Genomic DNA, 8333 nt, shown 5'->3' with positions numbered 1-8333 from the left:
GACTCAGTATGGTAAGGGAAGTGTTAGGGTGATGAACCCAGTTAGGATTAAGGTTGTTAGACCCAATGTCCCCATGTGAGGTGTTTGGAGGGCACACAGTTACAACAGGGTAAGCATGGGTGTGTAGTGCAGCACATCAAACTGGGGCAGGGAGAAAGTGATGCACACTGATCATTAGTTGCTGCAGTGAAACACTAACTAGCTGGTGGGAAAACTTGGAATGATGCATACAGTGTGTGGGACTGGTGTGAGGTACCCACAGTTTTGGGGGGAATGGCTTTGGTGATGCATCCTGTCAGCATGCTGCAGTTAATGGGGGAATGCCTCTCATGTTCTCCACTGCCCTATCGCTACATAAATCACCTAACTGTTGCAGGATGTATTAGGCTGCTGTAGACAGTGCCATGGGTGAATAATTTGTCTTATAAACTCAAAAGATTGGATGAAGCAAATGGGTGATGTTTGTTCCCCTAGTGGGGGAAGCATGGGGATGATGCACACAGTCACTGGGGAAAGATTTGGATGGTGCACAATCATGGTTGGAGGAAGGATTTGAGTGATACATATTCAGCTGTTGGAGGAAAGCTTTGGATAATATGCACTCCACCATGAGCGCAAAGCTTTTGCTAAGGCACCCGTTCCCATGGGGGAAGAATTTGAGCAATGCATACTAGGCCATTGGGGGACGGTTTGGGGTGATGCACATTTCCCCCCCTCTAGCGGGGGAAGGATGGGGGTGATGCCTTCCCCCCTTCCATTGGGGAAGGATGCAGCTGATGCACACTGGGTTGTTGAGGGAAGGATTTAGGGAATGCACACGTCCTTTCTGCTGGGGAGGGATTTGGCTGGTGCACACTCGGCCGTCGGGCGCAGGATTTGGGTGATGCGTATTTCCCCGCTTCCGTTGGAAAGAAATCTCGGAGACGCACACTCGGCCGTCGGGGTAAGGAGTTGGGTGATGCACATTCCTCGTTGGGGGAGGATTTTGTAGATGCACACTGACAGGTGAGGAGCGGAACGTAATTGCTGGCTTGGGGAAGGCGTTTTGTGACACACGGAATGCGTGGCTGGGTGCTGTAGAAGTAGTTCTGGGAAGGGTTTTGTAACGCGACAGAGCGTGCAGCTGTCACGTGGGGTGTTGATGAGGAAGCAACATGGTTCAGTGACAAATTTGGCCTGGCGGATTCATACATTATTTGCTACTGTGGTCAGTGGGAGATGTGCAGGAGTCTGTTGTGCTGGCTAGCTGTGCCGAGACAGGGCAGCACACAGAGGGAGTGCATGTATGCAAGTGAACCACATTGGTAAAAACTGTCAACACGTCTGATGATCAACGATGAACTGCAGTATAATAAAACTTATGCAATCAATTGTGTGCTGCAAGACTGAATGTAGGTTTTAATCATTTTAGCAGCACTCTTTACCAAAAACTGTTGAAGCATCACTTTAGGGAGTGCAGCTAAAGGATTGTTATTTTCTAATTGCTTAATGATGTTGGAACAAAGTCTGGACACCCTGTATGAAGCAAGCAGATGGCTTTATTGTATGCAGCAGTGATGAAGTGCCACTTTGCCCATCAGGACTCAGCAAAGCACTGCCAGACAATAGAGTACAATTGATTATACAGATTATTAGTGGCGGGGGAGAGGAGGGAAGGACTGTGACATGAGTGTCACCCAAACCTGGATAGGTCTTAGCAACAAGATGAAATGACCACAATAAGCCAATCTGAAAAATGGTAGAGTATCCCTGTGATAGGGAAAAATACTGCAAAGTGAGTATACATGCTAGGGCAGGGAAAAGGGGTGTGAGGTGAGAGCCTGGTAAAAGAAGGTGGTGAAGGCTGAGGTGAGAACAATAAGGCAGCCTTGGAAGAAAGCTTAGCAGGAAGCAGCCTGAGAAAGATGAGTTTAGGTCATCATGAAAATGTAACTGCAAGACTGGTTTGAGCCAGAAGATTCAGGTTTCCATATCTATGTAACCTATCACAGAACAAATGTCTGGTGTATATAAGGAAGTCTTTACTTTGTTTTTAGTTGAGAAATGGTCACCCCTTGCCTTTTCTCCTGTGGCCCTGTTAAATAAAGCGCTTCTGTTAGCCAAACAGTGATCGTGTCTGAATTTCTATGTCACCTGCACATAGTTTATAGAACATCTTATCTCTAATGCAGGTGTTTTTCGTACCAAGTTATTAGAACAAAACACATGACATTTACATTGGATAGGATGGATGATGCGTCTACAAGGGTAACAATGGCTCCTCCATTCTGGCATATTCAGATGTTTATCTAGACAGTTGGAGCAAAAGATATTAACAGCCTAAAGCAATAACATTTGTTTTAAGTACAGGTCTGAGATGGCTGGAGAAAAACACCATAAATAGGCTCTCAGTTGCAGGGCCTTGCTGTGGAATGTGGTTACTGAGGCAACTCTCCCTCCCTTGAGCCTCCAAGGTCCTGTCTAAGCTGGGACAACCTTCCCTGGGTCTCAAGTGAGATGGGCAGGCAGCGAGGAGTATCTCTGCTCATGCTAACTGGGTTTCTGTAATAGGCCTGCCCCAGACTTTAGGAACTGAATGCGGGGGAGGGGGGGTCTTTTGCACAAACCATGGCCTGCCTCAGGAATTTTCACCCTACAATGATAACTTCTGGGTGGAGGCAAGAGCTGCTTGGGCTAGGTTTAGTATTCAGGGGGTTCCTTTCCATCAGTACAATACATGCTGAAGCCCTACCACTGTAACCTGGGAAATGTACCCACCACCCCACACATCTGAGAGGCAAGGCTTCCTCACAAGTGAAGAGTCTGAGTCTAGAAAACAAACTTTTAATAACAGCTGGGAAGTCAATGGATGCTGGGAGAACATCCACTGGCTTCATAGACCTAAATGTTGATGAGTGCATCTGTACAGTTTACTTATCTTGGGCAAGGAGAGAAAGAGGTATGTCAGTCACCCTGAACGCTGCTCACCATTCACTTATTCTCTGCTTCCACTCTGCTGGCCATAGGGCACCATGTATTGTCTTCCACCTTTTGGCTGTGATTGCTGCTTATCACTTTGTTACTCTTCATATTTGTGCAGGCTGGGCAGAAATGGTATGCCATTTCAAATGATTTCAGGTCCCTGTGCTCTTATCTCTTAGGATAGGTAGAAACAAAAACACAGCTGTTACTTCAAATAAACTGGTTTTGAAGGGAAAACCAGTCAAGATAGTTCAGGCTCCATTGTCTATTGACCAGAAAACCTGCCTCATCCTTTTATGCTCACAAGGCTATAACACTCTAGTATGTTACCACCAATGCTTAGGTAAATTGAAACCTTGATAGGATAAATCCTGATAGCTGTCACTGAAGCATTTACTCAGACCCTGCCTAGGTATGTTTTGGAAATAAATTAGTTTCCCTATATATTTGAAGTCACAATGGAGTCAAGTGTTACAGCATCATATACAGCAGGAGTGTGCAAACTGGGGCTGTACCCCCCAGGTGACACTTCAAAAGGAGGGGGCACAGCCATCAGCTCCCCTTTAATGTCTCTTGCAGACTTTCTCCAGTCATCTGCCCTGTGTGGCACTTGTCACCTGCTCTCTCCTGGCAGAGAGCTGGCTTTGTTTCCTGTTACCCTCCTCACCCTGTGGGTGCCCTCTTTTGCCTCCCTGCAGCATTTCTTGGCTCAGTTGCCCTGTGAGTGCCCTACACCCAGCCACTGGGCCTATCAGAATGCACAAAGGCCCTGAGACAACTGGAGTGGGCAATTGGCAAGTTCCTGGCTTGATAAGGTACTCTCCTAGGCCCCATCCCTGCTACCTTCAGGTGTCCTCCCTCCAAACAGCCTTACCCCTTTGGGGCACTCCCCCACCCCCCCCCGAGTCTGCCAACATCCTCTTCCTGAGTTTTCCTCCCCCTTTCTGAGTGCCCCCCTCTCTTCCCATGGTTCTCGCACAGGTTGGGGCAGGGTAGCTAATTGCAGAACTGAAAAGGTGAAGCAGGTGACCTAAAGGTTTGCTCAGCCCTGACATACATGACTGAGATTTGTAATCAGCCATGTAAACGTAATTAGGGAAATAAATTCCTCATGTTAATAAAGGGAAAAAACCAAGCCGTGTTTGTTTATTTCAGGCAATGGGTTGACACTCCACTAAAAATGGATTTCCTTAATTATGACTCAATAATGGCAGTAAGTGTGGCTATACACAATCTTTAGCACAGATAAGCACTAGTTAAAATGTGCTTAATTATGTGATTCCCACTCTCCTGTCAGCTATTTCCTAGGTTGGGCTTTGAGCAGTATGGAAGGAGGGTGGGCAGGAAACCTGCCTTAGGCCTTTTCAGCAGCTGGCTGTGGCTGGGACCTATGGGCTATATTAATTTGCCTGGGCCCCCAGGCAATTGGCCACTTTCTGGTGTGACTGATGCTCCCCTTATGTTAATGCCACTGGGGTGGGGGGTGTTGATTAGGCAGTGCCTAATCTGTGGTAGAATTGAGCTCTGAGACTGCTGTCTGTACTGGGGTAGGGGGGGGCGGGGAAGAGATTATGGGAGGAGGGATGCTGGAAATGAGTGGGAGCCAGTGATGTTTGTGGGGGTGAGGCATAAGTTTGCACAGGTAGCCCTTTTCCTTAAAGCCAGCCTTGGGGATGGTCCACATCTGTGGCCCATGCCAACTGACCCAGCACTGCAATAGGGTGTGACACTGTCCTCTAGCTTGAGCATGACACTGAAGGTATCTGCTTTAGCCCCAGCCAATCAATCTTTCCAGCATTTAGCAATATTCTCAGGCAGTATAGACAATGGCAGCACTTGTGAATTACTTCATTCAGCACCCACACAGCTGCACTCCTTGTAATGCCCCCCCGAACCTTGTGAACAGGATTTTCCTTTTATGATCCCAAAATATGGTAACTGTATTCTCACCTGGTCACAGAATGTGAGGCCTCTAGAGATTATCAGTGAAAGACAAACATGAAAAGCAACAGCACACACTGCTGCTAACATACCTTAACTGAAAGGCTTAGAGTTCCAGGAAGCTGTTCTTATAGCTTCCTGTGGCCTGCAAATCATGCTGGGAAATTGGAGGCGGGGGTGGAGCTTATGGCAGTATTTAAGATGGGTCTGCAGGCTCAGGCAATCATTCAGTGTTATATAGCTTCCAAGAGGTATGGATTGAGCATTGTGGAGGTGTTTATAGCTGTGGTGAGTATCAATAATAAGTAATGATAGAATGTATTTATGGTTAATGTATCATTCTTGGTTTTGTCACATGCTTTCCCTTAATTTTGCATTATTCATAGTGTGTTTGGTTCATGTCTTATCACTGTGTGTGTGTGTGGGGGGGGGGGTATGCTGTATTGTTTGTGTATTCACAACATGAGGGTGATGTTGAAGCCCAGCAGTCATTTTGGGTGAGGTGGGAGTTGGTATGAGAGTACTATAATGCTTAATAAGAATTATTGTTGGTAATGCAGCTACATATTTCTTCCCCGCCCCCCCCCCCTTTTTTTTTTTTTTAAATCTTCACTTGTGTATACCCCTGTAAATAGTATGTATAAACCAGCTTTGTAGGTAAATATTTTGCATGTGCAGCTGTAGGCAGATTTGGAGTTGATTTGTCTTGCCATGCAAGCAGTCATGACCATCCTTTTTTTTTTTTTTTAATAGTGATGGTATACGTCCAAGTGAATTCAGCCTATTGTCATGAAGGCTTGATGACTACCTAGGAGAAAACAAGCTCAAGGAGGGCATCTGTCTAACTTTCAAAGTTAAGTATTAGTTGCAAGATTGTACAGTGTGAAGCATTCCTGTTGTTGAGGCTCCTTGTTGACACACACAAATTCTCTAAAATTTGTCCCATTCCATTGGTAGTATGACGGTTGGGGGTAAGGGAAGTACATAAGGGTGCATGTATTTCCTTGGGAGGAAAAGTCATTGGCAGGAGAGTGACATCTATATAACTAGTGATGCTCTGTTCTCTGGTTCACTCTTTTACACCCCACTAGTTTTGCATGACCAGTCACCATTGCTTCCTCCTTTTATCCTGTCCTGGGTGTTGGTTTTCTGCAGGGTACATGAGCATCCTAGTTAGTCACAGGCTTGTAAGAAGGAGGACCACCAGTAGCATGTAGAAGCATATGCAGTCTGTGTGGCTGAGTGTGTTTAGGTATGCTGGGGGAATTGTGGTAGAGGTATGTAGGGTGTGGTGGGTGAGAAAGGGGAGGCATCTGTAACATGCAGTAAGCGCTTCTCCTTTTTAAGGAAGCAGCAGGTGAGGTCACTTTTGGTGTCGTTGAGATGGGAGCTTGTCAACCAGATTTTAGGATAATAGTGTACAATTGAGCCATGTTTGTATTCACAGATGCGTCCATGTTGCCGAGTAGTCCCCCTCATTCTACAGAGGGTCATGGATACTTCAGTGTTCGGCTGTCACAGGATTGACCTATGGGAGCAAAGACCTGTAGACACAGGAGAAACGCCTCACAAGCAGGAACAGCTGTCTGAGTTAAGTATTTTCCAAGGAGCTGGATGGTTAGAAGTGTGTGGTTTTGTGGTGTCTTGTTTTTGAATGGAGATTGTCTAAAAGCTGCTATTTTTGATGGGGTGGGGGGAACCTCACCACAGGAAAGTGAGAGGTGGGTGGGAGTTCAATAGCAGAGCTCTGCATTTTCCTGTGAGGGAAAACTTGGGCATAGCTAAAGATGCTCCATTCTCTGGTGTCACTTCCTATACTGCACTGGCATTGCATGACTGGTCACCACTACTTTCTCATTCTGTCCTCCTACTTATTTGTGGTTTTCTGTGGAGGATGTGAGCATCCTAGCTACCCCTAGATCCCTTTGGCAATGGGCAAGGGGGAGCATTGACAGCACACAATTAGTGTTTGCTTTGTGGGTGAGAGTGCTTGAGGTTGGCGGAAGGTGGCCTGAGGGGGGAGAGGAATGTATAGGTGTCCTTGCTTTCAAGGAAGCAGTAAGTAGTTAGTTGAGAATCTTCTGTGGTGTGGGGAGCTTTGCCAGCAGTCTTTGCAACTGAGGTTTGCACTCAAGCTTTCACTGTTTGCAGGTGGTACAGTGTCCCTCTCCCTGGAGGGCATGCATCATATTGCTGACTGAGAGAAGGCTTCCATACAAAGGAGAACAAGACCTGGAAAGCTGGAAGGGTTGCCAAAGTTAAGTACCAAAAGGTCGGATGACTGGAGGCATTTTTGTCAGTAAATCTGTTTATGATCAGGAGTCCTCTAAAAGACTGTGCATTGAGTACAGGAGCGTGATATGTGGGTGGGAGGTTATTGTGCAGAGAGCACAGGTACATTGGCTGGAGAAAAGTTAATTGCTGAGACAGTGGTGTGTGCATAGCTAGAGATGCTCCATTCTCAGCTGTCCAGTTACACTGTACTGGGTTTATGTTTCCGGTCACCACAACCTCAGTGTCTTGTCTTCTGTTTGGCCGTAGTTTTCTGATGAGGATGCAAGCATCCTAGTTAAAGAAGCCCCTCCGGGGGGGGTGGGCATGTGAGAGGGCTATGTTTAAGAAATGCCCTTCAGTATGGGCACAAATGCATTGGGCTCTTTTGGATGTCAGATAACATTATTTTAGCATGGGGTGGGGTAATGTGCCTGTCCAACTTTTGTGAATGATGTAGTCTTTTTGTGCAACAGGTGGATCTGAGCTCAGAGGTGAGGAGCAAGTCATGGGAAGTTCATCCCATTTAGTCCATGACTACTTGTTGTTCTCGAAGAAACAGACTAACATGGCTCTCTCTCCAGTACTAAGTTAAGTGTAGTTATGGAGCTGGAGACTTTTGTTTTTTTGCATGGGGAAATGGATACCACTGGGTGCATGTCACTGGGAACTTAACATACATGTGTGTTGGAAGGTGTCCTCTTTTCATGTCTTGTATTGGCTTTAATTATACATATTAATCCATGGCATTGATTCATATCTGTGATTTGAAGGTCTTTGTTGCTGGAGAAGACTGCCATACTTTTTATGTGTTTGGAAGATGTGGTGTTGCTGTCAGGCATCTGAGTTAAGTCTAGTTATCGAACAGGAGGTTTTGATTATTTGTTGCATGCTAAAGATGCAGTATGGATTTTACTGGGTGCATGGCACTGGGAACTTCAGGTATATGTTATGTTTTGAAGTGGAAGATGTTGTTGTTGTCATCTTGTGTGAATCCAGTTTTCCTTTTTTCAGGGGAGCAATTGCTGTCTATGATCTTGCATGGCAATCTTGTGCAGCAAGTGACATGAACTTACATGTTTGGAAGAGCTGGAGTTGCTATGAGGCATGCCAGTTAAGTGTAGTTGTTGATTGGGTGTTATGGTAGCTTTGTTGCATGC

At 46.0% G+C, this 8333-nt stretch overlaps 2 long non-coding RNA genes across 3 annotated transcripts; both read left to right on the top strand.

Moving 5' to 3' along the window:
• Positions 1 to 869: 869 nt before the first annotated feature.
• LOC142020208 (uncharacterized) lies at positions 870 to 7160 on the top strand. Of its 2 annotated transcripts, none has more exons than XR_012647302.1 (3): positions 870 to 943; positions 5656 to 6492; positions 7054 to 7160. It is a non-coding gene; the product is annotated as an uncharacterized LOC142020208 (long non-coding RNA). The 2 variants fall into 2 exon arrangements; XR_012647301.1 differs by having other exon boundaries at positions 912 to 1005.
• A 554-nt stretch (positions 7161 to 7714) lies between these two features.
• On the top strand, positions 7715 to 8327 carry LOC142020210 (uncharacterized). The gene is made up of 3 exons (XR_012647303.1): positions 7715 to 7763; positions 7947 to 8019; positions 8188 to 8327. It is a non-coding gene; the product is annotated as an uncharacterized LOC142020210 (long non-coding RNA).
• Positions 8328 to 8333: the final 6 nt, after the last annotated feature.

The sequence above is a fragment of the Carettochelys insculpta genome, chromosome 13 (genome assembly GCF_033958435.1).
Source record: "Carettochelys insculpta isolate YL-2023 chromosome 13, ASM3395843v1, whole genome shotgun sequence".
Lineage (NCBI taxonomy): Eukaryota > Metazoa > Chordata > Testudines > Carettochelyidae > Carettochelys > Carettochelys insculpta.
This window is presented reverse-complemented; position numbering and strand designations above follow the sequence as displayed.